Source organism: Ctenopharyngodon idella, chromosome 10 (assembly GCF_019924925.1).
Source record: "Ctenopharyngodon idella isolate HZGC_01 chromosome 10, HZGC01, whole genome shotgun sequence".
Classification (NCBI taxonomy): Eukaryota; Metazoa; Chordata; class Actinopteri; order Cypriniformes; family Xenocyprididae; genus Ctenopharyngodon; species Ctenopharyngodon idella.
This window is the reverse complement of record NC_067229.1, coordinates 36941045-36956918: the sequence shown is the minus strand read 5'-3', so window position 1 is coordinate 36956918 and position 15874 is coordinate 36941045. Positions and strand designations below refer to the sequence as shown.

General features: G+C 36.9%; 1 protein-coding gene across 7 annotated transcripts in view; it reads left to right on the top strand.

Annotated features, from left to right (window-relative positions):
- auts2a (activator of transcription and developmental regulator AUTS2 a) overlaps positions 1-15874 on the top strand; it is a 352628-nt gene that overhangs the window by 112411 nt on the left and 224343 nt on the right. The window lies entirely within an intron of this gene.

Sequence of the window (15874 nt, the reverse complement as noted above, 5' to 3'; positions counted from 1 at the left end):
GGAGAGAATTTAGTTTTAGGAATGCCTTTTGGGGGGACTAAATTAACTCCTACTTACAGGCCTGGTTTCACAGACAGGGCTTAGACTAAGCCCGGATTAGGCCTTAGTTCAATTAGGGCATTTAATTAGCTTTTATAAACGTGCCCTAGAAAAAAAAAAACATTACTGGTGTGCATCAACAAAACAATGGCACTGACAAATTTTAAGATATGTTAGTGCAAGTTGCTTTCAGTTAAAATGGCTACAATATGCATTTTAGTCTAGGACTAGCTTAAGCCTTTTCTGTGAAACCATGGGATAGAGTCTAACCCAGCACAATAGGACATACCAGTGTCGTAAGTGTACGTTGATTGACCGAACGCATGCCATATGAAACACCAGTACCCACCATTTTTAAAAAGCTGTGTAAACACACAGTTTACATATACTTACTCCACAAGCATGGAAAACAGTGATAAGAAATAAATAAGTCTAGACATTTCAAGTTTCCTATAGATGTATTTCTCATGTCTGAGAGGCAAGTAGTTTCGGTTAATTTTTGTGATCGCGCCGGCGCCACCATGTCATGCAGTAAACACGCCATACTTTAGCTTCCACACTCTGCACAAACACTTGGATATGTGGCTAATAATAGTGCACATCTATGTACGTTAACATTAGAGCGACCAAGTTACTTGCATGTTTCAAATGATAAGCCATATTTGAGGTCGATGAATGATAGGTGAACGTTTGGATTTCCTGCCCGACATACTATAATTACCACAAGGGCCCACCGTTAACGATCTGTCCCTCAAGGACTGCGTGACTTTGAGGGGTTTTTTTGTCTGCGACTAACCGACTAATAAAATTTTGTTCGACTAAGCCTCTTCTCTTCGACTAACGTTTAGTCGACCATTAGGAGGCAGCCCTAAAGATAAAGAAAGCAATTGTTAACAGCATTTACCTGTCACTTACCTTGTGTTCTTTTCTCAGCCTCGATGCAAGTTATCATTGAAAATTTAGTCTCTTAGGGTGCGTTCACACTTGTCATGTTTGGTTCGATTAAAACAAACCCTGGTGCAATTGCTCTGTTAGTGCGGTTCATTTGAGCATGTGTGAACGCTACCATCCAAACCCTGGTGCGCACCAAACAAGCGGACCGAGACCGCTGAAAAGAACTCTGGTGCAGTTCGAATGATATATGAACGTAACATGGACCAAAGACATGTAAACGAACCAAGAACAGGAAGATGAGACCCTAAAAAGGACAGAATCCTCATGCATATCGTTTTTTTCTCGTCATAGTCGCAAGTTTGCCCATCACAGGCATCAGACGTGCGTCTACACGCAGCAGATCGTTTGTGTGTGTGATGGATGGATTCCCGCCGCTGTTTTGACTCCTTTACACATTTTATAAGCTCTTCACGAGTTCCCAGCTGGCCAAAATACCATCATATGCAAACTACACACACAACAAGCGCATTTACCTCAGTACACAGCATTGTTTTGGATGTTCGGTAAGTTCTGTGTCAAAATAGGCAATACGTCATACAATCCGACCAATCAGGTTGTGAATGTATCCCTATGCCTTTAGGTTTGGTATCTTGGTTCGGTGATAAAATTGCCAATCTGAATGCTAATCGGACCAGGACTAAATGTTTTATTTTTTATTTTTTGGTCCGGACCAAATGAACCAAACGAACTGAACTACAAGTGTGAATGCACCCTTAGATCTCTTTTTTTTTTGCTCTTTCAGTCGCATAACTTATACACCTACATTCCATCTCCGTTATCACAAAACCCACAACAAACATTTAAATGACGTCGCTGTCGGCCGGCTTACATCGCTTCAGAGTTCCTACTGGTGGTGAGAATGCAACCAGGAAAATGGCCCTTGAGGAAAATTTAGTTCTCAGAGGACTGCACTGGTGGCTAGTTCCTATAACTAAGTTCCTATAACAAGACATTGCAAAAGCCCCTTTTGCAAATCATGGGAGCTGTAATCAAAGTGAATAGGTGTGAATATTAAGGGGTGGATGTATCTGTCTGACGTGACAGTAAATTGTGAAAAGTGCAACCTGTGAGCATGTCTGTGAGAAATACTGTATGCTGTCTGTTTCATTTAACAGTGTCAGCCACATATTGCCCTGTTCAAGACACTGTTATTCACAAAGGCCGTCCATTTTATGTGAAGCCTGTATTTCTCTCTCTCTTTCTCCAGCTCTTGTCTTTCTGTGCTCCTCTCATTCTAATGCCCAAGTGTGCTTATATGACATGTGAACTGCTATAATTTAACACGGCACCTAACAGTGCTCATAACTCAGTGTGTGTGAGTGCTAGACAGACAGGGAGAGAGAAGGTTTGAAATGAAAGAGAGATGGGGTTCATACTCTGGACAGGAGAGCGGATGAGAGAAGGGAACCATGACAACCGCCTGACTGCTCTGCTCCCTGGTGTGTGAAAGTAGAGATTGAGAGAACACTTTTGATTCAGGCCATGAAACAAGCGCAAGAGGGTGAAGAGTAAAATATTCACTTCACAGCTGATTAACAGAGCAATAGATGAGGACTGAGAGAGATGAACTGAGAAATGTGGGTAGTAGACCAGTGAATGACTAATTGAGCTTTGAACAAGTTAGAGATGTGCAGGTTTCGTGTCTCAAAGTAGGCTGATACTGTGCTTTCAGGTGTTGAAACATCTCTGGAATTTGTCTTGTTTTTTGGATTTGTCAAAATTGTCTACATACTGTTGAAATCTAAAAATATAAAGTGCCTGTTTTACTAGGGGTTAGGAGTGGGTGATATGACCAAAATCCAGTGTTGGGGGTAACGCATTACAAGTAACGTGAGTTACGTAATTAGATTTCTTTTTTCAGTTAACTAGTTAAGTAATGAAGGTTACTTTTTCACATTTATTGACCGACAGCTCTTCTTTCCCCATGTTGAGAAAAATAGGGTAAGTGCAGTGGTGTTGTGTGCGCTGTGTGAACATGATGGTTATTGTAGTTCTAGACTAAATGTGAACATGCATTTACTCATCTCACTTGCACAAAAACATTCAGTATTCCTCAAAATGAATAAAAACCATGAAATGCAATCTCAGAATTTTATGCAAGCCTGTGATAATTAAATATATTCAATTACACAAATATTCTTTATGTATTTAATCTCATTAACCAATGTCTTTGCTGCTGACCTTCAATGGTCCAATTCTACCATACTAATAAGCAAAAATGTATACTAGATTTAGAAATAATAGTGTTGAACTTCCATTTCCTGTATCCTATTCTTCTTTAATCCAGAATGGCAACACAGCTGAAAGGTTTGTTTGAGCGTAAATATGCATTTCCTTCAGCATGAGGCTTATTCATTTCACTTTTGGTGTGAAAGGTCCTTAACATTTGCCACAAATAGAACTTTTTTGTTGTTATTAAAAAAACAAACAAGCAAGCCCAGCCTAGGTGAGAAAAAGTAATGCAAAAGTAATGTAATGCATTAATGCATTACTTTTCATAAAAAGTAACTAAGTAACGCAATTGGTTACTTTTTTACAGAGTAACGCAATATTGTAATGCATTACAAGTTACTTTTAACTTTCCCCAACACTGCCAAAATCTTATTTCGCGGTATGAGAAAATTTATTTAATGATAACGATATATATCTCGATATAGCTATTTTTATTTTATTTTTCTTATTAAAAATAAGAACAAAGAAGCAAATTACAAATAGTAGCACAAATACAATAGAGAAAATATACAAATTAAATAAACTTTGTTTTTCAGCTACAGTAAATTTATTTAACATGTAGTAAGAAATACTACAGAAATTGAATAATCAAGAGTATAACTAAAACACTGAATAGTTTTCACTGTATGAATCAAATATGAACAGATTCGTATTAAAGATACAAAAGTGATTCAGTCAAGAGCAGTGAGTGATTTTCTCTGTTTTGTTGTTTGAATAACATTATTGAGACAGCAGTTTAAGACGGAATGTATGGAACCAATTTACTGACACACATCCGGTTTTCACCCAACTGTTTACGTTAATTTAAGATATAACTGACTATGTTTACGTGAATACACCGCACGACGGGCATTTTGACATTATTGTGCATCTATCTGACCATTCCAGCTGAATAAGACGCGAGTTCTTTTTCACAGCTTTTTGCGCTCAACATCAAGCACATCCCACTCTTTGTTTTCTCATTTTTGCATGTTTCTTTATCACTCTTATGTGTAAATAACTTAGTATGTAGTACTGTGCTACGCAGATATATTTGCATATCGCAAAATAAACGATAAAGTAAAATATCTAAAGATAGACACTTTATACCATTGTCACGATATTTACCGTCATACCGCCCAGCCCTACTAGGGGTGCAGTTGACATTTACAAATCACTGTATTGACATCTCTCCGAGGTTGAAACACTGCTTGAGCGATTACATGAGACATGATACATTTCAGTAAGTTGTACTGTTTCTTTCAACAGCCCTTCTGATGATCATTCTTGTTTATTTCTTGCTATAACTAGTAGTAAAGAGGGAAAAGTTGATCGGTTCAGATGCGCTGTGAATGGGTGAACTTCATTACCCTTTCACCACTGTCTAGATCAAAGTGGTTTGACTGACGGCAGGCGTCCAAGTGTTGTTCTAAAAGCAGAGTATCTCAGAGCCGCAGGTTCAGCCCTGTTGACCAGAAGGCCACTGATTTACCCCTCTTCTGACATGTGTGGGCTAAAGACAGGCTCCCTTATGCAAAAGAGAGGACTGGAACAATCCACTCTCCTTTAAACAAGTATAAAAACAAACAGGGAAAATAAGATATTGTGAATTTCTCATGGGTTGTGCCCTGCACTATGTTTTGGTTTAATTGCATCAGAATGCTTCTGTTGTTTTAGTTGCGGGCTGGAAAATGGTGAATTGTAAATGGCTCTCACAGAGAAGCATGCAGAGATAATTTTAGTGATTATGGGCTGCTTTTATTCCACCCCAGCTCTATGAACAGTTCATTGCTCTGCTGTTGATGGAAGCCATGTTAGGCTGGTTCAATCAAGATGGGTGGTCTGCTTCTAATGGTCATGATTTCTGTCCGGGTGGTAGCCTGTATTTGTAGGCCACACCCTGTCAATACATAATTCTTATAGCTCCAAAAGGGAAAGAAAAACAAAACAAAACATTATCTTCATTGATTAATAAAACTGACAAATTAAATAATTAATTTCTTCAAAAAATGATCAATTTAGATTGATAAAAATGCATCAGATCTGTAGAGTCCATATTAAATAATTTATTCTTAGAGTCTGAAGTGGTACAAAGTGGTTTACAGGCTTCCTAACCCTTTTTTGACTGAGGCTAAACATAGGCTTTGAGGCCCAAACAATGTCATTGTGACTAATTCATCGGCCCTGTTTGGGGTATTGCAGTGGATAGATGACAAATCCCCAACACTACTGCTGTTTCAGAGCTTTTAATCACAGAAATGCAACTTTCAGTGTGAAAAGGCTGATGCAAAAAGCTTCTAAGAAGGTAGTCTCAGACGTCACACCCACGGTCTGTTGGCTGAACGTCTGATGCATATGGCACACTTAACTTGAAACACTTCAGGATTTTTGAAGTCATCAAATGTGATGTAAGGCTAATGTACCTGTACTTGTCGAATTCACTCACTGCATTTCCACAGAAAAATGTTACAAAAACAAATGCTCTGATTTTATGTCACATACTGTAAACAGTTCCATGTTTATAGTACCTTTAGTTGCCACTGTTAAACTGAGGTATCTTACTCCTTTTCATAATGAAACAAAACGTCTTGATTCAGATGTGTAGCGAATAACAAACAAAAAACAAATTACTAAAAATAATTAATTATAATGGAAGCTTTGAATTTATAAACACACTTTTGTGGCATATAGTGAAAAACATTACTGATTTGTTTGGTGATTATTGATTCTGAAGCTTATCAAAATCATTCTCGCAATTGACAAAACCTAATCTTTAGCTCTTTCTCACATTGGTCCCAGGCCATCTTTATTGCTGAGCTCTTTGTTCTAGCAGTAATGTTCTTTTGGTTGAAGATAACATTCTGTAACTCTTTAGGAAAGTTAGTGTCAGATGAAGAGATGAAGGGAAAGTTGAACAGAGAGAGAGAGAGAGAGAGTGAGAGAGAGTTTGTATCAAAGAGAAGCAGCCATCTGTGTTAGTGAGCAGCAAACAGCTGGTCGAGGGGATGCAAGATGTCTGTACCAAGACTGACAAGATTGGGGATGACAGGAAACAGATTTCCTCCCGCTTTTTCCCACTCTCTGAGCATGGCAAGTGGGCCGCCCGTGTGCTGTGATGCCTCCCCAGCCTCCAGATGCTTCTGTCCTCCTGCGTGTGTCTCAAAAATATGACACACTTTCACCCGCACATCCACAGAAACTCACACTCATTTACATTATCATCATTTCATGTTTTCAGAATTTTTGTCTGTTTTATACATTGTGTAGTTATTTTCATTTTCTTTTCAATGCTTTTCATTTTCCACTTTCTACAAGTTTGCCTGGTTTAAGAAATAATAGACATTATTTTCAGATTTCAGATTATTTCAGATTTCATGTCTGAAAAGGGTCACACTGACCTAGAATCGTGATCTAGCCTGCTACAAATCAGTTTCATTTGAGAGAATTCATTTGGATAGTTCATTTCAGTTTCAGATTTTCTTCAGCCAAATTTATATTTTTCATGAAATATTTTGCTAATTTTGTTGTTTATACAGTTGTTAGGTTTTTTTTGTGTAAATTTAATTGTTTTAGTTAGATTTTCTTTGGTTAGTCCAACATTTTACTCACCTCACTTACTTACTCCCCAAAAAGTTCATAAAGTTGAGTGATTAACAAACACTTTTCACCCAATTATATCTAATAGAGTCTAAAAGCAGTTTTGCAATAGTGAGAGATTGTAGCGTACTCTTTTTTAAAAAAAAATTTTATGGAGTTCAATTTTGACCAATTCATTCAAAAGAACTTGTTCAAAAAATTCTTCATCTAACAGACATCATTAACTGGTGTAAAAGCTTGGTTAGTAGTATTATAAAGAGTGCACTCTTAATCTTAGCCATTTTAACATGTCTTTTTGACTGTGTTTCAGAACCTCGTTAGGCTGCCTTCCTAGAAAGCATTTTTGGACATCATAGGCCCAAAAATGTTGCTTGGCTTGTGAAACAGCCTGAGACCAGCACAGAATCTTCTCCCTCAGGGAGCACCACTTCCTTTTTCCCCTTCATTTCTTTTTTTCCCCCTCTTCTCTTGCTCTCGACGTGATGAGAGGAAGATGCCTAGCAGCTGCTGAGGCAATGAAAGGTCACCCTGTCATCGCGGCAACACGATAGCGAATGGGAGAAGCTGTCATTTCTCTGGCATTTTGATTGACAGGCTGCCTGGGTGACTTAAACTCTGTGGAGAAAAGGCCTGACAAGGCAGAGCTGTCACTTTATTGGGTGCACAGAGCCTGTGCTGTGTGTGTGGATAAATGAGAATAGAGGAAACCGTGTAAGAGGAAAATGAAATTAGATGGACGGAAGAGAATATAGATTATGTATGTGCACTGAAAAAAATGGTGTAGGTTTTGCTTTGAAACAATTTTCAGTCAGAAATTGCTAGTACATTTCACAAACAGTTACAAAGAAACGGCAAGTAACACATTGAATGAAATGTGAAATTTTAAAGTAGAAAGACTGAAATAGTATTAGTATTTTCTCAGAAAATGTACTCCAATGTTGTGTTAACCTAAACTTTTCATTTGCCAAATTTGAAAACCATTTCAGAATAAAAAAAGAAGGTGTCTGGTATATTGCGTCTCCCTACTTTAGGAACTTTCCCTCTAGGAGTGTTGGGTGACACTCCTAATAAATGTTAGTATCCAACATACTTTGGGTTCATTTTAAGCAAGCAATACAGTAATTTTTAAACAATAGTTGAGTTAAATAAAACTACCCAGCATTTAACCCAATTGCTGGGTTTGTCCATTTCCAACTTGGGTTGTTTTTCATTTTAATTTTCTAGAGTATAGCCTTATAATAATAATAATTTAATACATTAATTGCAAAAAATCACTGTTTATCACTGATATCACTGAAAATTGTATCATACTATCTCTACTCTTCAAACAGAATTATGGTAAAAATGGAACACTATGGCAACAGCTTTTTTACCTGTACACTTCGGGTGGTTGCACGGGCGGAAGTGACAGAACGGCAGTTTCTTTCAATTTTTCCCCTCCATTTGGCCTAAAACACTGTGTTCATGGTCATCCAGTTTGAAATGTTGACTACAAACCCAGAGGATTTTCAGATTTTCCGTTGCAGCGTTCTCTCCGTATTTTCAATTCTTTGCAGCCTTTAGTCACTGCCTACAACACACTGGATCCTTCACTGGAAACCGAGAGTAACTCACTCCCGCTAAACATTTATTCTTTGAATTCGACATCATTATGACTAAAAGTTTCCTAAGAAGTATTTCCTACTAAAGCAAGGTGGTGTTTGACTCTGGTAAGCAAATCCATAGCAGATTGGTGGGAGTGGCCTTGGACGGCAACATACCCAGTGCATTATGGGTGTTTGCCCCTATTTGGCAAAGGGGAAGATAGCAACCTTTTTCTCTGTTTTCTCTTGTTAGGTATCACCAATTTCAAACATTTTTTCTCCTTTCTACTATGTAGACAGCCAAGTTGTATTGAAAGCTCATTTTGCCAGTGAAGAACCCCTTTAACTTGTTTAGAAATTGTTTATCAAATCAACTTGTGAATCAACAGTTTGAGAAGCACTAGACCACACTGACGTCTCTATTGACCCGCTCATACATGCAACCACTTAACAGACAACATAAACTCTCTTTATGTGTATGTGCACTTGGAAAAAACTAAAGGGTGTCAGTCTTCGTAGTGTACATGTTTTATTAATCATGGGAGCTGAAAGACCCTCAGTCTCCCTGTGATCATTAATGCATGCACCAGATAACATATTTACATGTTCTCATGAATTATTCATGTCCAGAGAGGAAGAGTAAGAAGAGTCTGGTTGAGAAGGACCCTCTGCCCACAGGCTCTTGTACTGTGTGTGTGTGTGTATGTGTGTGTGAATACAGTACCTGCTGTAACGTTGTGCATGGCTTAGTCTTAAGAATAGTGCAGGCCGATTTCATGTTTTAGTAGGAGCTGTTTTTCCCTAATATAATTATCCATATTATTTTCACACCTAGCAGAGCATTTACTGATTAATAAGGATAAATGTACACAGTTAGCCTCAAAGGATCTGCTTTATTTTTCAACTAATACCTGCACCCTGTCCTGTTTTTCTCTCTGTATTAAGTTTGCTCTGCAATTTATCTGATTTTTCAGATCTGGAAATGAGACTGCTCATGCATCTCATTTGCCTTCCCTGATGAACTTTTCAGGATTAGTACAGCTGAATTAATTCAAGTTTGATTCACTGATAGATGATATCTTATGGGATTTATGACTTTTTGGAAAATCAGCCTCATCATAGTGTTTTTTTTAATGTTTCTATCCCATCTTTAAAGCTGAAGTTAGATATAGCTTAAATAATACCTGTGCTCTCTTTATTTGCTCTCTTTAAGTTTGTCTACAGGATCAGAGTTTTCTTCAGTTTGCCAGCAGTGTGCAGTCATTTCTGTGTGATTTGCTGTAATAATGAGGTTCTAACTGCACAGATCCCCTGAATACTGGCACAGACCCCCACTCCCAAAATGAGCAATTAGGATTGCTTTGGTTACAATTTAAATTAATTTGGTATCTATGTTCTCGGCATGACCCAAGGAATCTATTAAGATGAGTCTCATTACAATAGGACCATACTGAGTTTCGTAATGGTACACCAATGCATTCATAAAATACAGCATTTTTATGATAATACTGTATTGTAGTTAATGGCAATTTCGTATTTTGTTCAATTATAGCGCCACCAAAAGGCACAATCCCACCAATTTCAAATCAAATTTGGCGAAAATATCTTGTTTCGTTTTGGAGTTATAGACATTTATATATATGAGATCATAAAAAATTACCCATGGACGACTTTGTTTTGATTTTTTTGCCACTTCCTATCAAAATTTTGACATTTGGGCTGTGACACGTAGTTAACCACCTTAGGTTCCGTGTTTCCTACGCTGGTTTCATCTCGATCAGACTAATGGTTTCAAAGATATTCACAATCATTTTTTTAAGCGCTAAATCACCACGCCGCACAAACCGTAAGTCAAAACCTAGCATGTTTGGTATCGGCAAGGATTCAGGAGTCTAAGGATATGACTCCCGTGAAAATAAGTCAACCAGATCAAAAGTTAAAAGCATATGGATAAAAAAATTCTCCACTAGGTGGCGCTGGTCCGAAACTTCTCAGGCTCTTTCAGGGCATTGTGCTGATGACCCATACCGAGTTTAGAAACGATACGCTAATGCGTTCATAAAATACAGCATTTTAGCACAAAATTCAAAATGGCCGACCGTCAAAATGGCCAATATGGGAAACTTGGATATCATTCGACTCAGCATGATGCCCTGAATCTAACGAGATGTGATTTTTGGACAAACCCATCAGAAGTTATAAGCAAAAATATCCATTTTTCGTATCTCCGGACCAGTAGGTGGCACTGTGCCGAAACGCTGCATGTTGCCTCAGGTCATGTTTGTGATAACATGTACCAAGTTTGGTCTGAATACGATAAAGCGTGGCAGAGAAACAGCATTATGTCTATTTTCGCAAGCACTTCGTAAAATTTGTTTGCGAGTTTTTCAAAAACGGTTTGAGAAATCAACTTGAATTCCATAACTTTTTGTTGGCATGGTCTGAAGATGATCTGGTTCAATTTTCGTGAAAATCAGAGTAACGGCCTAGGAGGAGTTCGAAAAAGTAGGTTTTTTTTTAGAAAATTCAAAATGGCAGAAAAATTTTCATGACGGAAAATGACGTCATAGGGTGCAATCGATTCGAAAGAATTTTGTTTCTAACCCTTATGGTTCAAAAGTTATTAACATAAGCATGAGTGCAACTTTGGACAGCTGGTGGCGCTAGAGGGATTGAGTTAGAGACTCAAAATTTGCTATGGACACAGTTCAGACTGTCCTCTAACTGTGTGCCAAATTTCACAACTTTTTAGCATACGGTTCTATGGGCTGCCATAGACTACCAGAGTGGAATAATAATAATAATAATAAAAAAAAGAAAAAAAAAAAAGAACGGCAACAGATACAATAGGTGCCTACGCACCTTCGGTGCTTGGCCCCTAATAATTTGCACGGTTTGATGTGATCCGAGATAAGCGATCCTTAGTTGGTCAGAACAAAAATGGCAGACATGTTACTTACTTGTTCAGATGACATTTTCCGGTGAAAATTCTTATTTTAGTCATACTTCTGAAGTACAGTATCCACACCGGTGCAGTGACTGACAGCAAACATTAGATTCATCCGCGCTGAGGAGCCGTGCCAAGGCACAACGCATGTAAAGATAATAATTCCGCAAACAACTTCAATTGCACGTTTCAAACAGAGATGGCGACAAAGAGGCAAAATTACAGACAGCAGCTTTAAAAAAATTTTTTTTCATTCCTTTTGATGACACTAGCGACGTGTAGATTTGAAGCCATTTGAAGCTAAATGCAGACGTTTGGTTGCAAGCCATTAAACGGGCGGACTGGACTGATGAAACCTGCGATGATTAGTCTACTATTAAAGTATGAATTGGATGTAAGCAATAAGTCTACATAATATTCACATGCAGTACATCAAGGGCATAATGTATTAGCCCTACAGTTACAGCATTAAATATTTAAACTTATAACATTTTTATCTCCCAATTCTGACTTTTTTCTCGCAATTGCAAGTTCATATCTTCCAATTTGGACTTTATAACTCGCAACTCTCACAATTCTGAAGAAAGAAATCGTAATTGCGGTATGTAAATTCCCTATTCTGAGGGGGAAAAAAGACAATAACAAGTCTATATCTTGCAATTCTGATTTTTCTTCTCAGAATTGTGAGATTTAAACTCTGAATTGGGAGAAAAAAACTTGTTATTCTGTCTTTTTTCTCGCCATTTCAAGTTCAACACTTTTTTTTTTTAATTACCTTTTTTATTTTTTTATTCTGTGGCTTCCATAGACTGCTATTGCAGAACTGTAATTTCTGCCACCAGAAAGGCTCCGCCCACAAAACGTGTAGTATAATTTTATAAATTACATACTTTTAGTGCATATAGCATACACTAACGTTCAAAAGTTTGGAGCTGGTAAGATTTTTTTTAATGTGCTTGAAAGATGTCTCTTAGGCTCACCAGAGCTGCATTTCTTTGATCAAAAATACAGTAACATAGTAATACTGTGAAATATTACTATGAAATTTTTAACAAGTTTTTCTATTTGAATATATTTTAAAATGTAATTTATTTCTGTGATGGCAAAGATGAATTTTCACATGATCCTTCAGAAATTGAAGGGAAAAACATAATATAAAAAAATAAAAAATAAAATAAATAAATAAATTTAATTCATTCATTAAACTTAATTAACCAAAAATTTTTATTGGTAGTGTATATAAACCTGGATGCAACTCCTTCACATTTGTATGTGAGAAAAGAATATGTTGGTGTGTGAGTAGCTGTCTGTGTGGTCATTGAAATAAAGCTTTGAAGTTTTGGACACTAAGAAACCTGGAGAGCTGATCTGCATTTCTGTAGAGCAGATGACCGAGCGTCTGTCTGTGATATAGCCAACTTATGCTGTGTGTGGTGCTGTACAGTTGTCTGTATGTACATCGCATCCGTTCTGCATTTGTGTTTGTTTTGAAGTGTAACGGTGTGTGCGAGCTCCCCGTCTGTTTGTCTCTCTCTTATAACACGCTCCAGCAACACAGGGCAAAACAAAGGAAATGCTTTGCATGATGCCGGGCCTTGATTGGCGCTCTCAGTGTAAGCGGACCCCTCCCCCTGGGGAATTATCTGCCAAAGCGTCCACGCTGCTCTGGTTTTAATAATAATTATCTAAAATCGCACCAATTAGCCTGCAGCTATACAAGGAACTGGGGAGAGGAAGGGGAGAGGGAGAAAGGGAAGCAGAGAATAAGGACTGTAAGGTTGCTCTTCTTATCTTTATGTTCATTTAATATCACTAATGAACCTAGAATGGATCTTTTTGTGGTTTAAATGTCTTTGATTTGTAATATCTCTGCACACCTTATAAATCGCTGAGCATTAAGGTCAAACGTTTCTGTTCTGACAGAACGGGCATTTTTATTCTGAAGAATCTAGTTTTATTACTCCTCCATGCTAGTTATATATTCTTTTAATCAGATATGTTTGTGTGATTTTAGTGGTGTATGTTGGTTTTAAGACATGTCTATATTAAAAGTGCTGTATTGCATTCTCTGTCTCTTATTCTTTTTTTTTCTTTTTCTTTTTTTTTTTTCCTTTTTTCCCCCCAGCCTCTTGTCACCTTATCATTAATACCTTTAAGGCTCAACAATAAGGATTGCTTGAGGCCAATGTGAGACTTTGGGTCAGCTTACAGGACTGAGTCTTGCCTTATCAGACTAGTGTTGTGTTGTCATTCTATCTTATGTGTGTTGGTCATGTAGTTTTAAAGGGTTAGTTCACCCAAAAATGAAAATTCTGTCATTAATTATTCACCCTCATGTCGTTCCACACCCGTAAGACTTTCGTTAATCTTCAAAACACAAATTAAGATATTTTTGATAAAATCCGATGGCTCGATGAGGCCTCCATTGACAGCAAGATAATTAACACTTTCAAATGCCCAGAAAGCTACTAAAGACATTTAAAACAGTTCATGTGACTACAGTGGTTCAACCTTAATGTTATGAAGCTACGAGAATACTCTTTTTGCACCAAAAAAATAAATAAATAAAAAATAATGACTTTATTCAACAATGTCTAGTGATGTATCAAACTGCCAAAGTCACGTGAACCATTAAAATTTCGAAATGTTTCGAAACACTTATGACGTAACAAAGACTTGTTTACTGAAATCACGTGACTTTTTCGGCAGTTTGATACACGCTCCGAACCACTGATTCGAAACAAAAGATTCATAAAGCTTCGAAGCTTCATGAAGCAGTATTTTGAAATCACCCATCACTAGATATTGTTGAATAAAGTTATTTTGTTTTTTTGGCGCACAAAAAGTACTCTCGTCGCTTCATAACATTAAGGTTGAACCACTGTCTTACGGGTGTGGAACGACATGAGGGTGAGTAATTTTATCATCTATAATAAATCTATCATCTATCATCTTAGGTGTTGTATTTATTGTTGTAAATCAGTTGTTTTTATTAGTGCTATATAGATTTGATTTTACATATATTTCATTATATTTTTCAAATAATTAATGTAATTATAATTTAAATATTATATAATATTTTTATTTATTTATTGTTCATTGCAAATAAAAATGTTGGCAGGGCAAGTAAAAGTCTGAACTACCTCAGCAGCAGAATAAAATCCTTATAGTTGAGTCTTAACCTTACATTTTGACCCCGGTTTGAATGTTATCTTGTATGACAACATTTTGTATGCAGTGTCACACCTTGTGTGTACCTCTTGTCCTTCCGCTCTGTCTCTCTGTCTGCCTCACAGACACATTTATATCTATGCATGCTCTAAGAGAATAGAAATAACTCATGAGACCGTCTTGGCTGTTTTCTTTTTTTTTTCTTTCTGTTTATATTTTATAGTCCTCCCTGTGCGTGTTTCTGTTTCTGTGTTCTATTCCACCCTGCCTCATCTTCCTCTGCCTCACCCTGATCTGATCAGTGATCATGTAGCACCACCTGCAGGTCAGCAGAGAGGTAACACCCTCTTCACAGGTACATGATGTCCACGTACACAGACTACAGACGCATGCGATTATTTTGCTGTCTGTTATGGAGGCAAGTTTGAGGGGATCAACAGAATCGATTCTATAATGCTCTGTGTGTTCATGGCATCAATATTAAATCACAATGTGAGCTTGTAAAGTAGAACATTATTATTGTGCACACTATTATATGCACACCAACTCAGTGTATCCCTGTTCAGATTTTTTTTCTCATAAGAAAGTTAAATGTCACCCACCTCTCAAAGCTCGCATGCACCTTAGAGTTTGTACCTCATATTTCCTTCAATTGCTTTTTTTTTTTTTATTTTTTTTTTTATAAATCCCCCTTTGTGGCTCTAGGCTTTAAAATAAATCCTGTGTGTCCTGCATTTGCATTCTGCATGCTTCTGCATTATTCATACAACAATTGGCTTTCATTTTCTTCTAGTGCAAGCCCAGGGCAGAGGCTGTGGTGTGTATTCCTCACATGTGTGTTGAATGCTTCTTCTTCTTTTTTGTTTTTTTCTTAAAATATTGAGGAAATCAAGTTCATATTTTACTCTCTATTCATCTCTAATAGTCATTTAAATATATTGCAAATGCAATTTTAATATGATATGGTTCAGGTTTCAAGAAGGTTTCATTGGTTAACATTAGTTAACTACTTTAGTTAACATGAACTAAGAATGAACAATACTTCTACTACAGCATTTAGTAATCTTCGTTAGTTAATTTCAACATTTACTAATACATTATTATAAACATACAGTGTATTGTATTTGTTAACATTAGATAATGCACTGTGAACTAACATGAACAAACAATGAACAGCTGGATTTTTATTAACTAATGTTGACAAAGATTAATAAATACTGTAACAAATGTATTGCTCATTGTTAGTTCATGTTAGTTAATACATTAACTGATGTTAAAAAATGAATCTTTTTTTTGTGGAGTAATACCACGATATGAAATAATGTTTTATATAAAGTGTGATTTAGAATTAATATAGATGTGAAATCCAAAT